This window comes from Lasioglossum baleicum, chromosome 13 (genome assembly GCF_051020765.1).
Source record: "Lasioglossum baleicum chromosome 13, iyLasBale1, whole genome shotgun sequence".
Lineage (NCBI taxonomy): Eukaryota > Metazoa > Arthropoda > Insecta > Hymenoptera > Halictidae > Lasioglossum > Lasioglossum baleicum.
The window spans coordinates 3,041,044-3,064,935 of NC_134941.1; the positions used below are offsets into that span (position 1 = coordinate 3,041,044).

Genomic DNA, 23,892 nt, shown 5'->3' on the forward strand with positions numbered 1-23,892 from the left:
ATTAGGAATGAGGAGCATTTTCCTGGCAGCAGCTTGATGACCCAATTTGCGCCAGAAACTGGTTCGAATCGATCGCGGTGCTTTGCAGAAAAACTTCGTTAAGTACGGATAATGAAGCAACGATGGAGCGGAACTGCGCCAAGCGTAAGGAGAGACTCGCTCGCTTGCGGGCCGTGCGGTTAAAGAACAAGTAATGGCGCGAGCGGTATCACTGCAATCACGCGATTCGAGCCTAATTGCTATCGGTTTTCCCATTACTCATTACCGTTGTCGAAACAAGGCCGTCGTTCCCTGAAAAACTGCTTTAACGAGGACTATTCCGGTGAGAAGCGTAACTTTTCCACCAAATGTCGAGCTTATTTCGATTCGAATGCACCGACTCGCGAACACGAGCTCTGGTTATCGCGCAATTCCCAAATTACGATACGGATCGCGTTTCAATTGTCGAACAATTTTTCGAAAATTTCCAGGCAGAATCTTCTGGAAAACGAGGCAAGTTTTGAAAGAGAGCAGGTTGATGAATTTTTATGTGTTTTCCGTAATAATGAGAATTCTTTGAATGTGTGCACGGTGTAGAAAAAGCACCCACACTTGCCAGCCGCGAAGACGAAAATCTTGCGCAGCAATTAAAAGTATACATGCAAGCTGCTTTCTGTTGGAAACTGAAGTAACCCGAGTTACTTGAAACATACGACTTTTCCTTATGTTGCTATATACATACACATATACATATATAGGCTGCAGAATTAAATTGCGATCTCGTGTTGCCCGGACATTTTTCGTGTATTTTAATGACTGTTGCACAGTTTCACCTGTTTAACATATTTCCGTGTGTTGTGGTCCAGAATATTTAAAATCAGTGTGATAATAATGAGTGCACAATTAGAAGTAAAGAACTATGTCAAGGTAACAATTTAATGTTAGCAATAACAGAAATAATAATAGAAATAGAGTTGGTCAATCACTATGAAGAGTTTAAATACGAATTGTTTAAATTTGTTATACAATTTTGAACCGTGCTCGAGTGAAGAAAAATACTCGTCGTCGACTGAATAAAAAAGGTGAAAAACCTATTTTATTGAACATATCGGAGATGCTAGACAAAAAATTTTAATTGTAAGAGCTCAGGATAATGGATGGTTGAACAAAAACGGGAGCAACAAGCTTCGTTAGGCACAGATAATGAAAAGGGAACGCGCGAAAAATAATCTAGCATGTAAATCCTTCCGACGATTCTCGATATCGGCTGGAAATGACTTGGCAAACAAAGGAGGTGTAATTAAGTCATACTGATAGCGACTGGCTGCCTCATTAGCGTCATGGGGTCATGGTTTTCGAGCTTTGCGAAAGTAAAAGAGTAAAAGAGTTAAATTCTGAAATAAAGTAGCTCAAAGGACGTGGAAATTGTAGTATGCCATCGTGTTAATTAAGAGTATGACGGATTTTTTACCAAGAATATACGTTTGGGCCACAAATAATTCCACTTTTAGTGTTTTAATCTTGTCCGTCCATAGAATACATAATAAATATACTTCAATTGATTATACATTCGCTATTATTTGTAATAACTTGTTATTTATCAAGTACTTCGAGTCTCTCTCTCTCTCTCTCTCCCTCTCTCTCTCTCTCCCTCTCAAGGCTGATATTATAATTTATTCCAAGTAAAATATTCAAACTCTAAACGCAATTTGACGCATGGTTTTCTTTTCCGTATTTCCGTGAATTTTTTCCATTTTCCAAAACGTCAATTTCACGCGATCAAAAGCAAAAATTTCGGATAAAAGGGTAATTGCGTAATAATAAATTAATAAAGCTGGGAACGCGAAATAAACGGGAAATGATAATACATAGAAATCGAAAATTATGAATTCCATAATGCAATTCCATTTCAGAGGTACTTATAAATAAATGGAATTCGTCCCTTCGATGATTTCAGGATTATCATAAAATCGATGATTCAGCCATTCGGTTCGAATCGAAATCAGATCGTAAAGTTCCGGCGGATGGTAAGAATGAACAATGAAAGGGGAAAATGATCAAAGCGTCGCGTCGTGGCAAGGAGGATCGAAGGCAAATTTCTGTCAGTGGCTTTCATCGGAGCATGATATGTAGTATGATTCCGAACTTAATGTCTATGCTCTGCTTTGCAACAATATTAATGGAAGCGCGTTCGGTAAATTTCTGCGGAAACATAATTGTGCAAGACAGTCGTTGAATTGAACAATGTAGCGCTGAGATCAAGATTTAATGAAATGATTTAAATGAATCTGGGCGGCAGGTTTGTTTAATGAAATATTCCGACGGTTAGTCAAAGAAAATTGAAGTTTTAATGAAGCCTTGTGAACGCACGCGTTTCATTCATTCAAATGCGAAATTGAAACAACTCGATTCTTGTGGAAAGTCTTTAAAGATACGTTAGAAGATTTTTTAACCTTGTTATTATGTTCATGGATTAGTTAAATCCATGTTCTTCCCGTGAAATTGTATTAAAATTAACGAAACGTGATCATTTGCATCAAAAAACGCTGTCGAGCATAACTATAGTTCAAAAGTCTTGAACATTTATGTAATGCTTTATAAATGTTAATAGCATTATGTGAAATAAGTATTGTAGGAAGATTTTCCACACGAATATTTTCGTGTTCGTTGTTCAGTCCATCGGTCAGTTCGAAGGGTACGTGCGATTTCGTGAAACGCGGATGCGCAGTATGTGTGTCAGCATTATTTGAATAATATTCCAATCTGGACAGAACGCAACATTTGTCTATCGATTCCGCATAAACGACGACCCCCTGCGTCCCGGCCAAGAGCACGCAATTAAAATGTAATTTCCTGTACTATACTTTGAAACTTTCCACCGTATGGAAAAGTTCTAATGGCGGATGGATTTTACATCCATTAAAACTCGCCTCGTTTCCTCTCCTTTTATTTTGTATTTTTTTTTCTATCCGTTGTCGCCGGCCTTTTTATACCATAATATGTCGTACGATATTTCGTATTTCGTGTTCCGGAGCTCTGTGCGTTATATATCCCTAACGCTCGCTCGCTGGCTTTTAATTAATCGGATTATAAGTAGCGTCAGCGAAATTGATTTTTGCTAAAGGAAGCTGAAAGCACCCATCCTTTCCCAAGTGAGAGAGGCCATTGACTGCCTACCTCTTGCCACTCTTTTATGGACTGTTACAAAGACTAAAAGCGGCTCAATCTCACCTTTTCAGCCCTTTTTGGAGATATCTTTGATGAAATCAATAAATTGCGACCGGAGACGAAACGAAGCAGAAATAGTTTGTTGGCGGTTATTATCACTCATTTATTAATCATCGACACGTTACCATCCAATGAGATTCAATTTGTTATAATTAATTTAATCGGAAATATGAAATTACCTCTTTATAGTATACGTATAACTAGACTGCGGATCTTTATGCATTTATGAAGAAATTGACTGGGTAAAATATAATAAAGTAAAAGATTTAAACAACCGAAAAATAGTTTTATTATGTTTTAATGTAAAAAATCTATTAAAGGGTGAAATGAATTTCGATTTAACTTCTGCTATTCACTATCGCTGCAAAATATTTTTATTTTCCAATTTCTCTAAGTTAAGTGAACTTAGAATTTAACCATAAATAATTTATAGTTATAATTGTTTTACCATCATAGTATAATGGTCTTTAAAATATGAATATAAATATAATTTTTATAGAAAATTTAGCTTTTGATAAACTTAAAAAGTCTCCGCAGACAAGTTTTGAGAATTTTTAAAAGGAAGATATCCAGTGATATTACTTCGATCTTGACATATTTACTAACTAACATTCGAAGAACTAATATTTGAAAGCTATAATAACATTTAGTAAAATTACAGCGGTTATAGTAAGAACATTTGAAGGAAAAGATTTATTGCTGATAATTACTGAAAGAGCTTGTTAATTCTTCTTTAAAAATGATTTCGAACTATGTTTTATTTTCCATAAATTAATACCCGATGTCAGTGTTCTATATTTGTTTTAGTTCGAGTTAAAATACATATTTTTTCTTCGTATCTCAAAAAACAAATTTTATCTTCGCGCAAACATTTTTGCATATAGCTTGAAAGTATTAACATTTGTACTAAACTTATATTATTTTGTGATAATGGATTCCGGGAATACAAAATAAAATGGAATAATTATCTTTACGGTCTATCATCTTTTGAAGATTTCTACGGGTTGCAAATACCAAACTGTAATGTAATATTTTTTCGCGCGTGAAATAAATGTCATTCAGGCGCAGTAAAATGTAATTGAAACCTTTCTCAATATCCGTAATTTCTAACGAACAAGAATTACCGCCAGTTCTATTCGAAACGGTCCATAATATTAAAGTATTCCTGAATTCCCATTTGGTATCGTAATTTTTCTTTCAGGGTCGTTTAATTGACAAAGCTCCGTTTTTACGCCATTTTGCTTCAACTTGGCCGAGTACTTTGCGTTTTCCTATTTCTTGCTCTCCCTCGTCTTTCTCCTTCCAATGAAAAATATCGGGAGTACGGCACGATGCCAGACTTTTACTTCGTGGTCGATCGTTTCGTGCAGCTGAGCTACAACGTGGCCCTCCAATATTTTAAAGACGCTTTTCAATATCGTCAAATGAACATCAGTACTATCGTTCCGGAATCGTGCAATCTAAGAACCAATCACATTCAGTTGCCTATACATTGATAAGAAATCCTTCTCGCATATAAAATTATACATAGGAAATTCTAAAATACCACTTCCCCATCGGGACTTTTCTCAATCTACTTGTATTGACCCGAAACCAAAAAAAAGTGTCTTCGTGCTGAAAATTCAGTAATAAATGTGTGCACGTTTTAACACATTTTTTACTGCTTCTAAAATTATTGTTTCTTAAAGTTTTTATACGTAATCTTCTATAAATGTTGAACTTACCACAGTACTTCATTTTCAAAGAAGCACCTTGCAAATATAGCTGATTGAAAAAGTGCATGAGTTATTATCTTCATGTAGCTATAATTCGAAACATTAGAAAGATTAAAGACTTCAACAGTGTCGATATACTATTTCTGACATATAAAAATTATTAATGAGTAAAATAAATTTTTACTTAGCTCCTATATAGATCGCAATTGATGTATAAAAATTTTATTTTGCATAAACATTCACAGTCTAGTAATGAGCTACAGCAGTACAGCTACCTGTTTTTAATAAGGTATTTTTAATACTTTAAAAATCGCATAACTTTTTTTAAATTGTTCTAAAGGATTTGATTTTTTTAAAGATGTTAGACCGACTAGTTTACTAGAGAATGAATAAACAAAAATTTGTTTAGATTGCAATTGATGGGAATCATACAAAATTTTAGAAATGATATTTTTTCAACTTTTTTATCTGAGCTTGTAACGATTGTTGCAATGTTCACCGATTTTTATAAAACTTTCGTTTAAAGAAAAAAAGTTGAAAAACAGTTTTTAAAATTTTGTATGATTCCTAGCAATTGCAATCGAATCAAGTTCTTGTTTACTCATTTTCTAGCAAACTAGACGGTCTAACATCTTTAAAAAATCAAGTCCTTTGGACTAATTTAAAAGAAGTTATGCAATTTTTAAGAGTGTCCGCTTAATATTGTCTCCGACTGTATGTATTTTTGCCAGGGTCAGGCTTGCCCCGGGCCCCGCAATCTGTAGAGGCGTCTCTGTACCAAAAGGAGGCTCAGAAATCTTCTTTCATATAACAACACTAACCGCAATTATTAGATTACGTTACTGGTGTCATGTTGGTTCACGATTTATGTGGCTGTTAAAGGATCTATTAAAACATCCATAGATTTTCAAAAATTACGAAAGGATGGTCATAAATAATATTTGCAGTGATGTTCCTTGCAGTACCAATGAAAATACGTATTCGTTACAATTGATTTTGTAAAAACGACATTCAAAAAACAGAATGCTATTCCATATTTGACTATTTCTCCCCACGGCGCAAAGGATTTTCGTGGCCTCGCATTTTTCGAGCGGTTTTGTATTCAAGTGATATTTTCGGTCGTCGAAAGATTCTGTGGGCGACCCGACAGGCGTTGAGGTCAACCCCCGAGGGTCGGCGTCCCCACCATTTATAATCATGTGTGTCCCCACACAGGGAATTTCCGCAAGAGAGGAAAGGTCGCAAAATTTATCGAGATCCAAGCAAGACAGGTAAATGACCCGAGTAAACTACCTTACCGTGGAACGTTATTTAAAAATCATGTTTCATTGCGGACCGCGCGGGGATATCAAAAAGGGATATCCCCGGGATAACCGGGTTTGCAAAATAATTGTTCCAACAGAATAACATTGCAACGAATTATTCCGGCTGTTCCGTTGCAAGCTACGCTGCCTCCGCTATTTTCATTTGTATTGTGTAATTGAGTTTCGACCGAAGGCGCTTCTCGCAAAAACCGACCGCAAACGAAATTGATAATTTCGTTACACGTCCATTCCAGAAAGTAAGCTATATTACTGTCCCCGGTGAAATTTTCTGAGGTCACTATTTCACTGTCGGCGACTGCGACAAAATTGTCGCAAGTTGTGTGCAGAGAAACGCGGAGACGAATAGGGCGACTCCACACAGAAACACAATCATCCGTCCCACTATTTTTATTCCCGTGGCAACCCCATTTTTGTTACTCTGCGAGCAACACGGGATGACAGAACATTAGCCAAAGAGTAGGAAATATATCATGAATGGATTTCTTTCGCGTTTTGATGTCTCTAACCCGCGATTATAACAAAAACCATCATAAAACGACGGGAAGAAATCCGTCTCGATAAGATGTGCCGATAAAAAGGGACAAATGCGCGCTATAATTTCAGAATCAGATAGAAGTAATATTCATCAAATTATTCTGAACAGACGGAGAAGTTGCACAAACATGTCTATGAACATTATTGTATTGTGTAAAATATTATTATATTTCTGAATACCTACATCACTCTTTTGCAGTAATGATTGGATAGCGGATCTTTATGCAAAATAAAATTTTTTTTATGTGAATTACGACAAACTGGAGTAAAATAGAAATTTATTTCCCCTGTTAATATGTTTAATAGGTTCAAAATAATATAACAGCATTTTTAAATTTTTTAATATTTTTACTGTTTAAATTATTATACTAAAAGTTGTATTTTTCAACTTTTTCATGTGGGCTTATATGGAAAATTTAGAAAACATTTTTCGTAGATCTGTACCAATTGAACACATTCTCTGAAAATTTCATCAAAATCGGTGACGTAGTAAGGAGCTGCAAACGTTTAAAGATGGTAAAAATTGCAGTTTTTCACGATTTTCGGCCTCCAACTGCAGTAATTCTAAGGATTCTTACATCTTTCAATGCCTGTCGTTCTTTCCCGCATCAACCGATTTCTATGAAACTTTCACAGTGCACAGAATTGACACAGATCTACAAAACGTATTTTTTAAAATTTCAATATAGGCCCGCATAAAAAAGTTGTAAACTGCAACATTTAGTAGTTTCTCTACAATTCTGACCAAATGCAATTTGTGAAAAAATTTCTTTCCGCATCCTGTAGTAAACTAATTGCTCTAGCTTCCCAAAAATGTTCAAATTTGCATAGTCCAATATTAACAAAGTTATCGTTTTTTGGAGAGCGTCCGAATATTAATGGGTGCCACTGTAATTAGTAGACAAAATTGTCTAAAATAAGTAGCATTCTTTAAACTGATCTATGAAGTCAATTTCAAATAACACACTTAAAATAGTAGGGAGTTGTTGGCAACAAAATTGAAAAATAATTCGGAGTGCAAAGGGTTAACTCGTCATTCCCAATTAAAAAGGTTCACAAAAGTAGTTTTTTTCTAGAGGGTGTGCCAGGATTGTCAACCATTGTATATTTTCAAAGGATTTCGAACGAAAGTCAGTGGCATTTGCAGAATGCAGAAAAACATATTGATTGGTGTGCTCCAAAAATCGAGACACCGACTTCCAGTTAAATTTGTATTCCCCGATGTAACGGTTGTCAGAGGTCGTCTGCATTCAAGTAGCTCGTTTGGTCCTCGAAAGGTTCACAAGTTCGAGACTGGTTTCTAAGGGTCGACATTCTCCGCGCTGATAATCATGCCACCGCACGTACGGAGTTCTGCCGCGAGAGCAAAGAAACGAAAAACTTTCTGAATAGTCCAGCTTGGAGGACTTTCTCTGAACAGTATAGCAACAACTGTAACTTCCGCCGTGGTTAACTACTGCAATTACTGCAACGAAATCCATTTTTGCAAATATGTCGAAAGTGAGAAAAGATAATAACAAAGATCAAATCGCAGTTGGAACCTTTCAGGAAGATCAAATTTTGATTTATTGTATGCCTGTTATATAATATTCTCTAATGGCTAAAAATTAGAGAATATAAATGGCTAAAACTATAAGAAAATCGAAATATATTTTGATTTAAAAGAAATTAGTTACATACAGTGACTCCCACTAATATTCGGACGCTCTTAAAAAGACGATAACTCTTTTAATATTGGACCTTACGGTTTGAACTTTTCTGAGAAGTTAGAATAATTGGTTTGCTACACAACGTGAAAACATTTTTTGAAAAACTTCGCAAGCTGTCGGAATTGCAGAAAAAATACTAACAGCTGTAAACAATTTCTTTTCACATCGTGTAGTAAACTAATTGCTCTAACTTCTCAAAGAAGATCAAATCAGTATTAAAAAAATTATCGGTTTTTTGAGAGCGTCCTAATATTAGTGAGAGGCACTGTACAAATTTAGTAGATTTTGTTCGAATTCTTCATCACGAGTCTGATTGGATATTATAGTGGATGGGGTTAATTTCTTTTCCGAGCTCTTTTAATAACATAAATAATATAAAATCATATAATGATTCTGTCATTAAAGGGCAAACATTCATGTATGGTAGGAATCATGCACTGCTTAAGTGAATTTGACCCAAGAACAAACTTCTGTTGCTAACCATAATTGTTATTGTAAACGCATGTAAATTAATTTGAGATCATCAGTTTGTGTATGTTGTAGTGAATGTGATAATTCGACAAGTGTATGAATTTCCAGGTCAATCTATGCACATACTAATTCGATAAGTAAATATATTCACAACCACTGGAATTTGAATTACTACTAGTAGATGCATGCACTTTTTTCACTTATTGTTAGCAGATGTACACTCGAACCGCATAATTTATGCAGAATTTAAAAAATTTATTTCGTTAAAAATATTAGTACAATTCTCTTAAGATTGTTACCTACTTTACGGAAAACGTTTGGACCCAGCAAGAATGTTAAACAACATGTTATCAATTCTTATTTTCTTTTTTTGTAAACGTATCTGTATAAATTAACCAACGTTGTTATAACGCCAATTTTCAATATTGTATTTTTACTGTAATGTATTTGCTAAAATCAATTTCCATTTTTAATATATTCACTTATAAATACACTTCATTTTTACATCAAAATTGAAGGAAGACGAGTATATAACAAGTATTTAAAGAATTAAATTATATATTTTTGTTTAAGTTGGCACAATTAGTTTTCATTTTTTAAATTTCAGTCACTTATTTTGCTGGGGGTCAAAACATACAAATAGATAATAATGTGTAACTCCACATTTTCTGACTTTAAAGCAATCAAACAATTATTATAATAGAGTTGAAATATTGTTTACGACTTCTATAAAGATCTTATTTGCATGCAGTATATTTGCACAGTGTGTGTGACGAAAATATTGGATTCACTCAATTCTGCTAGGGTTCCAGGGTTGCATACCGCTTTAATGAGTTTCATTGTTCATACAGATATTACAATAGATAAAATAAATATTATAGATAAATTCATAATAAATTTATATATTATAATAATATAATATCATATATATACCGGTTGGTTTTAGTGCTCGGTAGTTCTGGTTATTTGTCATTTATTTATCAATGCTTTACACAAAATGGTTTATTTAGCAGATGCAATTTACATGTAGCTGAACTATCACGTGGTTACTAAATTCCCGAGGAACATTGTTTAAGAAAATTACAAATCGGCAGTTCTAGTGTTAATTTCGCGGAGTAGCGTGCATTCAAATGGAGTTGCAGATACACTTTTTCTTTAATTGCGTGCCAACTGCGAAATGATTTCGAGGAATGTGAATGCAACAATTACCGGAGGCGCGAACGAGGGTTGGAAAAAGTCGGTGAAATCCGGAAAACTCGCGAGCATCGTTAAACACGTCCGTGAAAGCTGGAATTCGTCTCGTCGACGAGTTTTCGGGGGAGGATTTTAAAGGGTCCGCTGAAATCACGAGGCATAGTCAAGAACAATCATGTAGGTAGTCTTTTTCAGGGCGAGAGAGAAAGAAGGGTCAGAAAGCCCCGATGCTCCGCGCTGGTAAGACGACGAAGAAACAGGGAACAGTCGAGGTTCTGTTCATGGGTCATGAATTGTAAAGCGTCGCTGTTTATATTCAGACATTCGAGCCGTGGCGGCGTGGCCACGGCGCTTCGTGCCAGCTTCCGGAAAGCGATATAAAGAGGAAAGCGAAGCGACGACGTTAAAAAGGATCACCGAGCCCTGCTCAAGAGGGATCTGGCATTTTAATAAATTGAAATTCAACTGCGAAACGAAGGCGGAAAGCGTTCTACGCGCGGCAAAAGGGCGGAGGGGCTTCTGAAATTCCGGGATATATAGATTAAAATGCCCTCATTCTGCTCGATTTGCTTAGAAACGAAAGAAGGGCCCGCGCGAGGATGATCCTCCGCAGTTTCGAATCTTATCCTTCCCGAACCCGGATCCGACAGCTTCTGTTCAACGTACATTTTATACGGTCCACCCTGCTGCGGTACGTTTGCATGAAAAATAATGTTTTCTCTGTTTTCCTGACTTGGTCCTAGGTCACTGGACATTTCCGTCCCAAGCACCAGCGATCTTAAAGGGAATAAAAATTATATTACGGATGTTCTGGCATACTTATATGTAGACGGATCTTTATGCAAAATAAAAATTTTCTACCTGAATTGCAACAAACTGGGCTGAAATACAAATGTATATTCTTTTTTAATATGTTCAATAGATTGAAAATAATATAATAACATTTTTAAACTCTTCTGTTGTTACTGTTTTAGATTACAACTATTCAGTTTTGTCATAAATGCATAAAATCCGCTGTATACTCATATGGCTTGCAAAATTTTTCGGAGAACGTTTTTGAAGAGGAGGACCTCAATCTTCAAATTGATTTTCGATCTATAAATTTGAAAAAATTTCGGAAGGAGAAAGTAGTTTTGCTTTCTTTAATATCTCACATGCGGAGTATGCGTGATAGAAGAGGTTGTACGCTTTAAACGAATCTAGAATGTTGTACGACTTTGTTTTTAGTTGGAATAGTTTTAATATCAATAATTTTATTTATGAAAAGTGGTGGTTCTTTAGTTTTACACTCGATGTCAGCGTTCTTCATTCGAGTACCCCTATTCCATATTTAATAAAGAATATCCTAGAATTATATGCATTTATGACAAAAATGAGTAGGTGTAATTTAAAACAGTAAAAAACATTAGAAGAATTTAAGAACACTGTCATATTATTTTCAACCTATTAAACATATTAACAAAGAAAATAAGTTTCTATTCCACGCCAGTTTGTTGCAAATCAGGTAAAAAATTTCTATTTTGCATAAAGATCCGCTGTCTAATTATGAAACATCTTTTTGATTGAACAAAATTACTTAATAGTGACCACAAAATCTGGGTGATTGTAAAAGCGCGTGCCGATTTTCAAAAATCGCAATATCTTCTTAGAAGAAAAACTTGTGAAACGTTAGGAGACAATTGTAGGAGATGATGATGACCAGATTGCGGATCTTCATGTATTTATGAAAAAAATGGTTGGTCGAAATGTATAACGGTAAAAGATTAGATAAAAAGAACAATGTAATGTTGTTTTTAATGTAACAATGTGATTATAGGGGATAAAATCAATTTTTGGTTTACTTCTGCTTTCCACAATCAATGCAGAGCATCTTTATTTTGCATAAAGATCTGCAGTCTAATGATGACAATAAAATTGAGTAACAAATCTGTTATATTAAAATTCATATAATTTATAATATACTAGTTTGCAAAAGAAGAAAAATCGAATAGCCTAGCTCTTTGCAGATATCTCTTCTCTATGCCGTAAAATATAATTATTCCAGACTAATAATAAACAATTACACTACATAAGGGCATTATCTTTCAAGGAGCGCGTTACGATACTGTACTGACTCTAAAGAGTACCTCAATTTATTATAGATAGATTATTCGATGCGAATGGAAGATAACTATAAAAAATATCAAGTAGTCCAACTGTCTATAAAATTATACAGTAAAACAATGCAACGCGGGAGCAGTACAAAAAAGAAACTGGCCGTCGGACGTCGTCCCTGAAGGGTTAAACCCATCACACAATGCAACAGAAACGGTTCTCGTCCGTAAAGGATTAATTTTCCATTAATGGACCTGCCAGGGTTTATGTGAAATGGAAAATTCATTAATCTACAATTATTGCACAGCGGATTTGATATATTTATGAGAAAAGCGAATAAGTGAAATACGAAATTGTAAATATATTAAAAGAATTTAAGTATACTGTTACATTATTTATTAAAATGATTAAAATGAGAAATTCATTTAAGCTCTGTTTCTCAGAATTGATTTCAACAATTTTCATTTTGCATGAAATTGTAGTCTATCACAAACGTATAAAATCATTAGTAATGTACAAACAAAAGTGTGGAACAATCTTATCCGATTATTTCGTATTTCTACAATGCAGAATCCATAAATATTCAACGGGAAGCCTTGACTAATTACATTTGGAAGGCAATTATAACAAAATCATATTTATGCAATTTGAGTTATTTAACGCGAGAGAAATACTAGCAATTATGGAAGATAAAATTAGAGTGGGCGTTGAAAATCAAGTAAAAATGCCTCCACAAAATATGAACCTTCATACGCTACTAAAAAATAATTGCATAAAAAAGATCTGAAGGTAACATTTCACCGAGTTTTGTTTTACACTTTAAATCAACAAATTCATCACAGTTTTACAGTGCGTATAATAAAGTAAATGTGTGAATTTTCACCCCGAGGTACGTATGAGGGTTAAAAAGCTCCCAGGGGACCAAGTCGAGAAACATTTTAGAAACTCACGGTGCAACCGCGATGATCGACTCGAACTTTATTGCAAAAATATGAATGCGAAGGTATCTCAAATATTTGCAAAACATGATAGTCTTCGCATTGGAATGTAGACGATATGTGAATATTTAAAAACTTTCATTGAAATTTTATTTACGAAGTTTGAAGCCTGATTCAACAATGTAAAGAATTTATGAATATTTTATCAGATCGGTTTAAAAATGTAGGGAATTTATGAATATCATTTAAAATTTTCTCTGCAATGGTTCCTTTAAGAAATAAATATTAACAGACTTTGAAAAAAAGTACAGGAGGAGAAATTGTAGCTCTCGCGTCTATCTGAAAAATACTTGCTCGGTGTTTTTGTATTTTCTATTCCGAGCAAATGAATTTGGTCAATAATTTCAGCAATCTGTAGAGTACCTCGCGCGTACGCGTTGTACGCGCAAAATAAACGCAGAGTGGACTAAATTAGAAGTATACCCTGCATATTAAAAGACTTGCGATATGCAAAGTACGTCGCTGGGTGTATACATGTTAAACATGTCGTAGAATGTGCAGGCTCATAGAATGATGTTCGCGTTAAGTATCGCAGCGTGGAAAATTGTTCATGTGGAACGTTACAGGGAGAATACTACCATGTAGAAAAATGCTGAGCATATTTCATGGCTACCGCAATATTTATCTCGCGCAAAGATTTTATTCTAGAATTTTCGATATTCTCTCTCTCTTTGGCCGACAAGAAAAAATCAGTGTTATTTCAGTCATATTAAATACGAGAACCGCGCAAACGAAGGGGAAATGAAGCCACTAATCAACATTTCACAAATTCTAATACAAAAACCACAACGTCCTCGTAATTAATTAACTACGGATGTTTATGCGAGTATAAAATTACAGAAATTGCAATCAAAGTGAAAATCTGAGAGTTCTATTAGAATCTAGATAGATGAAAATAATTCGTAAAATGTATCAAGTTTTTAACTATTTATTTGTTAGAAAAAAGAATTGTGTCTTTATGAATAATTTCAATATTCCTAACCACGAAAATATCAAGTTTTTAACTATCTATTTGTTAGAGAATCGATTTCGTTTCCATGAATAGAAGAAAAATTGGTGTGAATTGTTCCAATATTTCTGACGACGAAAATAAAGCATTTTTCTTTGCGTACTATATGTCACATACACTCTGGAGCATAATTGCAGCACCACTAAAATTTTCAAGAGTTTTGAACATCCGTATTGTTTTGAATATCCAATTATAGGATAATGAGGAATTAAGTGAAAGTTATATAAAACAGAAAATAATGTGGAAGGCTGTTGCGTTTGTCGTACGCAAGCCATGTTAAAATTATATTGCAATTATCTTATACGGCTAAAATGCGGATTTAATGCATTTATGAAAAAATATGAGTAAGTGCTACTGAAAGCAGTGGACAAATTAAATGAATTTAAAAATGAGTCAGAAATTATTAAAGGAAGAATGGAATTTGTATTCGGCTCCTATTACATTGCTCAATTTACACAGAAAACTTTTATTTTGCATAAAAGTCCACTGTTTATTAACGGGTAAACCTTTGAAATGTGGCGTTAAACCGATAAACAAGCATTGAATTACTTTTGCATTAAAAATACCTCATATAATGATTTACAAATATCAATAACCATACGTGAAAAGAGTTAAAAAGAAATTATATACACATCACGAAAAGAAAGGGAAATATTATATATTTGAAATATAAAATATAACAACAAAACGTATATTTGCCTGGTGCACGTAACGTAATAGCAATATTGATTAAATTTTTTGTTGATTGTTGCGTAGAATATACATATATTCTTACGTAAACCTGTTTTTGATCATTGCATCTAAAAATTCAAAAACAACTTCTTTTAGCTGTGAAACGTGATAACTTTCCATAGTGTATTTTTATCCGACCATTTCAATAAATTGATATTAAACGTATCAAATCACGGCTTGTTTACTTTATGTATCGTGTATGTTCATGTATCGGGGTAATATTCTGTTTGTATGAAATTTTATTTCTTGCACGAATAAAACGTAATCGTTTTTTAATATTTCAATGTACTCTCCAAACGTTACTCGCTTGTAAAAAAAATACACAACACTGAACATTAGAGAAAATAAAGAGGAACAAGTCATATACTGTATTTTCAAGCAATGTATTGGTGTCTATAATCTTTTTTATCTGTATTTGATTTTTAGAAGTTAAGTTGACTTTTAATTTCTTAAATGGAATGCTACGTATCATTTTATATGAAAATCTTATCTTTTTGTGTGAAAGCGTGTGCCAGGTAAGTGCAATTTAACATAGGAAAAACATTATAAGAATGAATTCCTTTTGGCACGCGCTTCCGTATGATATAAAAATGCATTCCATTGAAAAAATTGAATGTCACCTCTCTTTCTAAAAAAATAATGCAGTTAAAAAGAATTAAAGACATCATTACATTGCTTGCAAACACGTAATTCTTTCACGTTTCATTTTTCTCCAATGTTTACTATTTGCATAGAAATACACTGGCTACTGCTAGCATAAACTTTATGGAAACGCCCTACTTCCCGTTCGATTCCACGAATTGCCACCTCTTGTAATTGTTAAATTGCGCCTCGCTCTTTTTCACTAAGGTAATTACGGCGTGACATTATAAATATAAATTGAGCAACAAAGAATGCTGTTCAGCAAACATACGACATGAAAATCCCTGAAGTGTGCTAAAATAATGCGTCTCACTTCCATCTCAATATGTGCACGTGTGAAGTTCGTTGTTTATCATGCACTTGCTTTTTCTGAGTTGTTCTCTCAAAGTGGAAGAACCTTAAAACTATGCGTGGAGCTATAGTTATGGCACCGCAATGTATAAACAGACGAAATTCAGAGTTTATTAATAACAGACGTCCATGGCTGAAGAAAGACAGAGGGGGACGTACTGGTGAATCAGTATTGTACGGGTAGCGAGATGGCGACGGCAGTTAATTAATTCCAACGTCCGTGGAGCATAGCAATGTCAATGTTTGGGATTTTCGCGAGGACCGCTGTGCAAATTCGTGTGGCATATGAAAGGAATAATCACGTTTCTGCAGCGCAATTCAACGGGGGATCGGTTCACGGGTTACCGTCAACAGTTAAGAAACTACAATAAGCAATTAGAAATGAAACATAAATCGAGGACAATAGGAAGGGTGTGTGTGTGTGTGTGTATTGTGTCGGCGGTCGAAGAAGCTGCAACTTCGCGCCTGGCGAACTTAAATTAGTTTTGCGCGATATGGGTTGGCTTAAACTCCGCGAATAACTGCATTGACCAAAGCAAAAGTAGAGGAAACCTGAATCGAGCCATATCCGCACATAATATAAAAGTTGTACTTTTCAACGCTCGTGCTTTAATTAACATTCAAAAATAATATCCGAGCCGTGCGATATTTTGTTCGCTTTTTAAATTATTCGAATTACCGGCTCGACCAGTTATTAGCGACATCGACGTGAATACTGACGATGCTATGCATTCGAAACTACGCGGGCCCATTGTCACCGAAAATGACGCTGCGCGAGTGCGCGTAAACACGCATCTTTTCATGAAATACGGAAATGAACGTCGCACTTTGTTATTTTTAGAAAAATCTCTGAAATTTTACAGGCCTACTGAAACGAATGTTTGTTGCGAGTACTTGAAACGTAGCGATCGGAAAAAGGCATAGACAAAAAAGTTATTTTTCCATTCAAAGGAGAAAAATCTGCCATTTTTAACCGAAAACACCCATTATGTGTAGAATATTTTTATTATTTTCAGAAATGATCACATGTTATTCGCATGACTAATTATTACAAAACTTGTTGACAATTATTAGACAGCGACTTTTTATGCAAACTAAATATTGTCTATATTTATTATAAGATGCAGGGACTACATATACGTCTCAATCATAAATCATGTCAGTATATTTTGCATGGTACACCATTATAACACGTTTGACACTGAACTCAATGTTTCTAAGGCTTTGATCATGAAAATGGAGAATTCCAATAACTGCATAGCACATTGTCGTCTTTGTTTTCGTTCTGAAATGTTTTCTTGTTTTTAAATTTATTACGTCAACGTACACTCTTCTTGTTGTTATTCCTTTTGAATTTGTTTGTTTGTATTGACTCAAACTCGTCTAATTTAATTTATTTCTTATTATCTGATCTATATAATAGATATATGTATTTTACATTTAAATGGTGTTCGTTGAATATTTGCAATAGGGACAGCCTCGCCGATTTCAAAGTGTCAGGGTTATAATTCCGAACAACTATTTCTTATACATGTTACCGACATAATAATAATAGAAACAAAATAAAGATCATACACCTTGAATTAAATACTTTATAACATGCCTCTCTTTCAAGTGTGTAATTTAGGTTGTAAATAAATTCCTTTTTACATTCATCATATCAGATCAGTTATTCATTTGTTTGGTGTTTTGGCGAATATCAATTTTTATTTCACTTCTAGTCCACGCATTGGTATTGAAAGTTTGTTAATAACATAACAACTTGTTGTTGTATATGAATATCTACAGTTTACTAATGACATTAAACCTTGAACACTTTCCGATCAACAAATACGATAATAATACTCTAACACATGGTCCTCTTCCACAAGTGAGAAATATAAAATATAAATTATCGTCTTAAACGAAGAACTTCGAGTAAAAGGAAAAGGGGGGTATTTCCACACCACCGTGCCACAGATACGTAATTTCCAGTGTACATCATTAAACGATGAATAACAGCGATTCCATGAATTCGTTCTCGTAGCGTGTGCATATTTCAGAACTCGCCGCTATTTATTTTTCCAATTGTCTAATACTGTTAACCAAATAACACGTTCGCTGGAAGTTCACTAATTGCTCCACAATGTTTTTTACACGGCGGTGCAGACGTGTGAGAGAAGTGGCTGGTACGGGCACCCTCATGAGCACAATGGTGTTGGTGGGAAGTCTGTTATAAAGCTACGCTCCACCGAGACACTACCGAGAATCCCGGGACTTTTTTTTCTGCAATTAATAGCACTAGAAGAAATTCCTATGTCAACCGGAATAAGAAGTGTTTACTCGGAGTTTTTATCTCGCGGAAGTAAGCAGTTTATTAGCGGGACGAACGACGACAACACCCGCGGACATAGTTATGAATTAAAATCGCGTAATGGATTCGCTCCATAAAACGCAGACACACTCCTGTCCCGACACAACACGCCGAAATTCTGCCGACGTTAATCAAAACGCTAACTCTCGGATTCCGAGGGAGCCTCTCAACGCAAACTACATGCGGATTTCACACCAATAAATAATAGTGTTGATTACACGAGAGCCGAGAGGGTATCAAGAAGTTCCGCGACGAGGAATTCGCCGTGTTGAAATTTACCTTTGAATTCGCAAAGATCGAAGAATCCCCTTTGTGCCGGAATTGTATATCCTCGCGAGACGCGAGGAATTCCGCGACGAATCCTTGTTACACTCAATTTTTCGTCCTCTCTCGCGCGTTCGCCTGTCGAGCATCCATCAGCCAAAGTGACTCGTTCCGAATTTCTCGTCAGAACTACGCGAGTCACTTTATCGAGAGACTCCGCGCGACTTTCATCGTGAAATAATAAATTCTCCACGAGCCGCGATTCTCCTCGAAAGTGATAAACGTGTTTCGGAGGAACGATTACGCGAGAAAAAGCACAAATCGCTTCGAAGAGCTGGCCGTTATTTCATTTATTTTTCGATAGCTGGCATATATGAAAAGTTTGCTTCTTCGAGCGTGATGCGGGAAATGTTTTTACTTTGTTTCGTCTTTCCCCGACATCTGTTACTATCGCTACGTTGCACTGTGTTCCACGGGATGAACACTTTCCGCGTTCCCAGGATTGCCGACCGTAGCGACAGCAAAACGACAGAGGGGAATAAATTTTATTTCCGACCGCCCGTTCTAATTTTGAGGGCACAAATAACTTTCCGACGACAAATGGAATAATGAGCGCGGTGGTCGGCGATTTTCCCAGACTAAAAGCGCAGCAGACTTTCTGGTTGCCGTTTGTGCTAACCGCGCGCGGACGCACACATGCTCGCAGTGGCCGCACGCTACCCCTACGTGTACATGCAATTTGCCGACTCATGTAAATGTTTCAAACTAATATTACGTTAGGTTGCAATCTGCGAGCACAGACGGATGAAGTAATTTCGTTCTTTCGCGGTGTTTTTTCTCCGGGGTTTGTATTAACGCGAGGCGTTGCACTTTCGACGCCGGGTCCGCGGCGCGTTTCCGCGACAACACGCGAAAAGCTTCGAGTGAAATGAGGGACAGCTTTATGCGTCGTGTAATGTTTGTTTAACGTTTCACTCTCCGCTTTCTTCTATCTTCCTCTCTCTCTCCTCCGTGTCGGGGGTAACTTTTCTGATTAATATCTTGCTACTTATATCGTTGTTAATAAACTCGAACACGGCCCGGAAACTGCGAATGCTCCTGCATATTTTCATTTCACGTTTCATCTTATATGTACGTGTAATGTTTTCATATATTCTCCGTCACGCGTTGCAATTTCATTCATTCCTCTTTGCCGAACGTTAATTAAATTTGGATTGCATTATGTTGCTTTACACTTTGTTCGCTTTTCGTACCTGTTTTATGTTTGTTCCCTCAAACCCGCCGCGCCGCAGTTTATTAAAATCGTTTTCTTCTCCGGACGAATCAAATTTCGCCGTGAAAGCTTTCGCACGATAAATCTCAACACGTTTTTTTGCGACGATAGCGGTTAGGTTTTTGCGCACTGCAGTGGCAATTAAATGTCTCCGAAGTGCGCGAAGTGTGGAAACAAAATGGAAGGTGTTATGGCCGATAAATTGCTCGAGGAAAATGGAAATCATTGCACAGACAGATATTGCACGTGCGAACGGTCGTTTCTCTCGATCGAGCAAATTGAAAGTTAGGATCCAATTATACATGGTGATCGGTAACTGGTGGTACTAATGACAACAGTGATCGAAAAGGAGGCTTATTTTCGAGAAAATCCTGTTTGATAATTCGGCTAAGCGTGCCATATGAGAACTTTTTTTATTCTATATTTCTTCTTTTATGTAGAATCACTCTCTTTTCAGTTGCACCACCGGTTTAAATATCACGGTGCTTTGTGAATTTAAGTAAATCCTTCAGTTTTACATCCGGTGCTATTTGCCAGCTTCAATTTCTTCAAAAAAAAAATATGGCAAACAAAATTTATTTGAACACGATCCATTCGCTTCAATTTAAATGCACTAAAACATTGCATTGCAAAGAATTATGGCACCCGGAAAGTCGTGTTGCACACTTTAACGAGGAATGCATTTTAAAGTGCTGCGAACACGGGATTTAATGCAAACTTTCACATAAAAACGCTGTAAAAAGGGACGCGTCCAAGCGAAATGAGAATTTTACAATTTCAAAAGCACGATCGTGAATGGTACAATGCCCCCTTGAAATCCCGTATTTTTCAAACAAATGCAAACTGCAAATACATCTAACGAAATGCCGCGCAGCAGCCCGTGACAACATAATGTTTCACTTCCAATAAGTTATTCCAATAAACAAACATTTCAACGATTACATTCGATCGATTCTAGGCGAGACTCTCTTTAGGCCTTTCACAAAATGCCAGTAGATAAACTTTTGATAAACATTATCAATGACTTTATCGAAACAGTAAAAGCATTAGAGTAATTTATATTATTTTCAATCTATTAAACATTAAGAAAGAAAATAAATGTCTATTTCACTCGAGTATGTTGGAATTCGGCTTATGAACTGAAGAAATAAAATCAATGCATCGTATTTCAATGTAAATTGAGATAGTTTTTGGTTTTATTGCTATTTTTAAAATTTGACGTACAATCGAATTTTTAACAACGTCTGTATCTCCATCGAGCAGGATTATATAACAGTATGGAAGGTGATAAACGTTTCTTCATAGTCGTAAAAAATTCAATTCTTCGCGAAAGTTTGGAACGTCCGATAAAATGAACTCGAAGATTATTAATTTTGATTGATCGTCCGGAAACTAACTTTATCGGGGCACAATGATAAAAAGGAAAAGTTGTCACCGACGGTAAAAAAGAGGGTCGAGAGGAACGGGAGGAAACCACCTGTGAGTGACATGGAAAACCGAACTTCAACAATTGCCAAGTTTTGAAAGCCAGCCTCCGTCCGGTAATACCAATCGAAATACCTCGACGAAAATCCATTTGCAGTATATCATGGGGCTCACATATCACGCGAAAATTATCGACACCGCGGGCTTGATTTACTGCAAGTTTAACGGGCGACCAGCATCAGGAACTTGCCTCGCGTCGAAGATTTAAGAAAAGCGCATACCGGCCCGATAGCGTGAACCGCGTCAACAAAAAGTCTACGATCACAAACAAAATCTCGGCGTATTCGAGATTCGTTGGGACCCAACGAAACGTGGAAAATCCAGTTAAGCGGCGCGGCGGCGGCGTCCGCGGTCGTGGAAGTACTTTTAAATCGTTTAGCTGCAAAGTCTTGTTTATTCGTCGGATGAAACGCGCAGAGCGTGGTCGCAAAGAAAAAAAAAAAGAACGGCAACGAACTCGTAAGACAACAAACGAGTGTAGAAACAAGTTCCGTCAATCGATGTAATTCGAGTCATCCTGTACATACAGTGGGTACACAGAGTTCTCGGTGTTCCGTCACGCCGAAAGGTTCAAGAGGTGAGCGAGAGGGAGGGAGGGAGGGAGAGACAGAAAAAGGAAGCGAGGCAAAGGTAAAGATCAACAGGGGCTGCGGAGGATCGAAGTTTCGCTCGTGACTGGCAAAAGCAGCGTTCTTCAAACATACCTGAAGTTTCTCGACAGGGCCGCGGAGGTCTTTGGTCGCGATGTGTCGCTCGGTTCCTTCCTCAGGAAACAATCCTCTCGGCGAGGAGCGGTGCGATGGTCTGTCTCGCGCGCGCACCTACGATCATCCCCTTTCTTTCACCCCGGTACGCTCTCTCGGCACCCTCCACGATCACTGACTGCAGCAGAGTCCACACGGCGCTGCGACACTCGCAGCACCGCGCTTCCTCGATCGTTAACGCGAACTCGTGCACCGAGAAGCAACACTGAATGCTCGTTGCCGAGAAGAAACCAGGGTGGCACACACCCCCACTTCTTTTTCTATCTCTCTCTCTCTCTCTTTCTCTCTCTTTCTCTCTCTTTCTCCCGGTCCGCCGCTCCCCGGAGGTTTTAAAGGATCGCGGAGGAAAGAGCGTCTCGTCGACTTTCGTTCCCGTGAGGAACGGACGTGCACCTGCCCTGGAGGAAGCTACAGATTCGACTACCGGTCGACGCCCGTCGCGCGTCCTCCGCGCAGCACCCTCTCGAAAGCGCGGCGAGACGCGCGCGCATTCACGCGGGAGAAACGCACCGATGCGATGCGATGCAACCGACTGCGATCCGACTCGGCTGCGATTTCAGGACTTAGCTGCACAAAGGGCGGTCAGCCGAACACGCATCTCCCGCGAGGCAACGTGCGGTCCAAGAGCAGAGACACTTGTTTCGGGCGATCGTCGATTGAACGTCGATGATCCGGTATAAGTAACGCGCAAGACGCCCCGAAGCCGGGAATTTCTGAACGTGTAATGCGACCATGCACCGCGTTGTCTCTATGTATGTGTAGAGACGCGTAGAGACGAGACCGGGGAAACACGATTCCGATAGTCGGCGGTGATTCCTTTGGGCCGCGCTCGCGGAAGAAAGATAGGGGATGCAGGGGATACGGGGCTCGCTTTGATGATATGTGGGTGAGCAACAAGGTAGGAGGTACGGGGGAAGAATGGGGATCAAAGGGATGTAAGTGCGTTGCGAAGGCTGCTAGTGGCGAGCAAAGTGAATCGCGTATCGGCGGTGGTAGGGGAGAAATCGAAAAGTAAGGGGGAAATTATTTCATGCGGCTGGGATCGATTATGTCCTGCAGAGGGAAGATGATGGGAATAGCGGGGCGTGTTGAGAGATGGGTCGTCGAATAGCGATGGAGACATCGAGCGTTGTTGGTAGTTCCTTTAAGAAGAGATCGAGGAGTACAACGGAAAATGAGAACTCGTAGCTTTTATGCATTCAGGCGAGTACACGGGGACGATACGCAGTGGGCTCTGAAATATGGAATACATTGAATGGAAGAATGCTGATGGAGGGAGCGTGCAGTGTGCAAATGTGAAACTGAAAGGAAACAACGGGAAAAGATGTATATTAGAAGCATGCGTAAGCATGTGGATGTAGAGAAGTGGGGGGGATGGTAGAGACCGGGGGTAGGGAAATGACTCTAGTGCGCGTGACTGTGAAGACTAACCACTACCAAACGTTTCATCCAGCGGAACCGTCTCTGCGAAAGTTCCCCTCAGATTCCCTCCATCCGAGGTTTCCATCCCCGGTGTCGAACCACCAAGACCTTTGCGCAGTCTCCAGATCGAACATCCTGCCATTGAAAGCACGAAAAGCCCCCGTATCCAACGTACGTCGGTCTCCTACAGGGATGAAACGTTCTGACACGTGAGAGTTTGACGGAACTCCTCGCCGATGAGATTCCTCCGCAGACGTGACTGCGGCAACCGAACGGGATAGTTTCGAAACGGAGTGGACACTCCGCTGAAAGTTTGACGTGAACCGTTTCCGATCTGCCGTGAAAGATTG

At 37.4% G+C, this 23,892-nt stretch overlaps 1 protein-coding gene across 1 annotated transcript in view; it reads right to left on the reverse strand.

The window, feature by feature from the left end:
* Stg-1 (stargazin related protein STG-1) overlaps positions 1-23,399 on the reverse strand; it is an 87,950-nt gene extending 64,551 nt beyond the window's left edge. The window contains exon 1 of the mRNA XM_076437003.1: positions 22,061-23,399. The gene's annotated coding sequence lies outside the window, so the exon portion shown is untranslated. The remainder of the gene's footprint in view (positions 1-22,060) is intronic.
* Between the last annotated feature and the right edge of the window lie 493 nt (positions 23,400-23,892).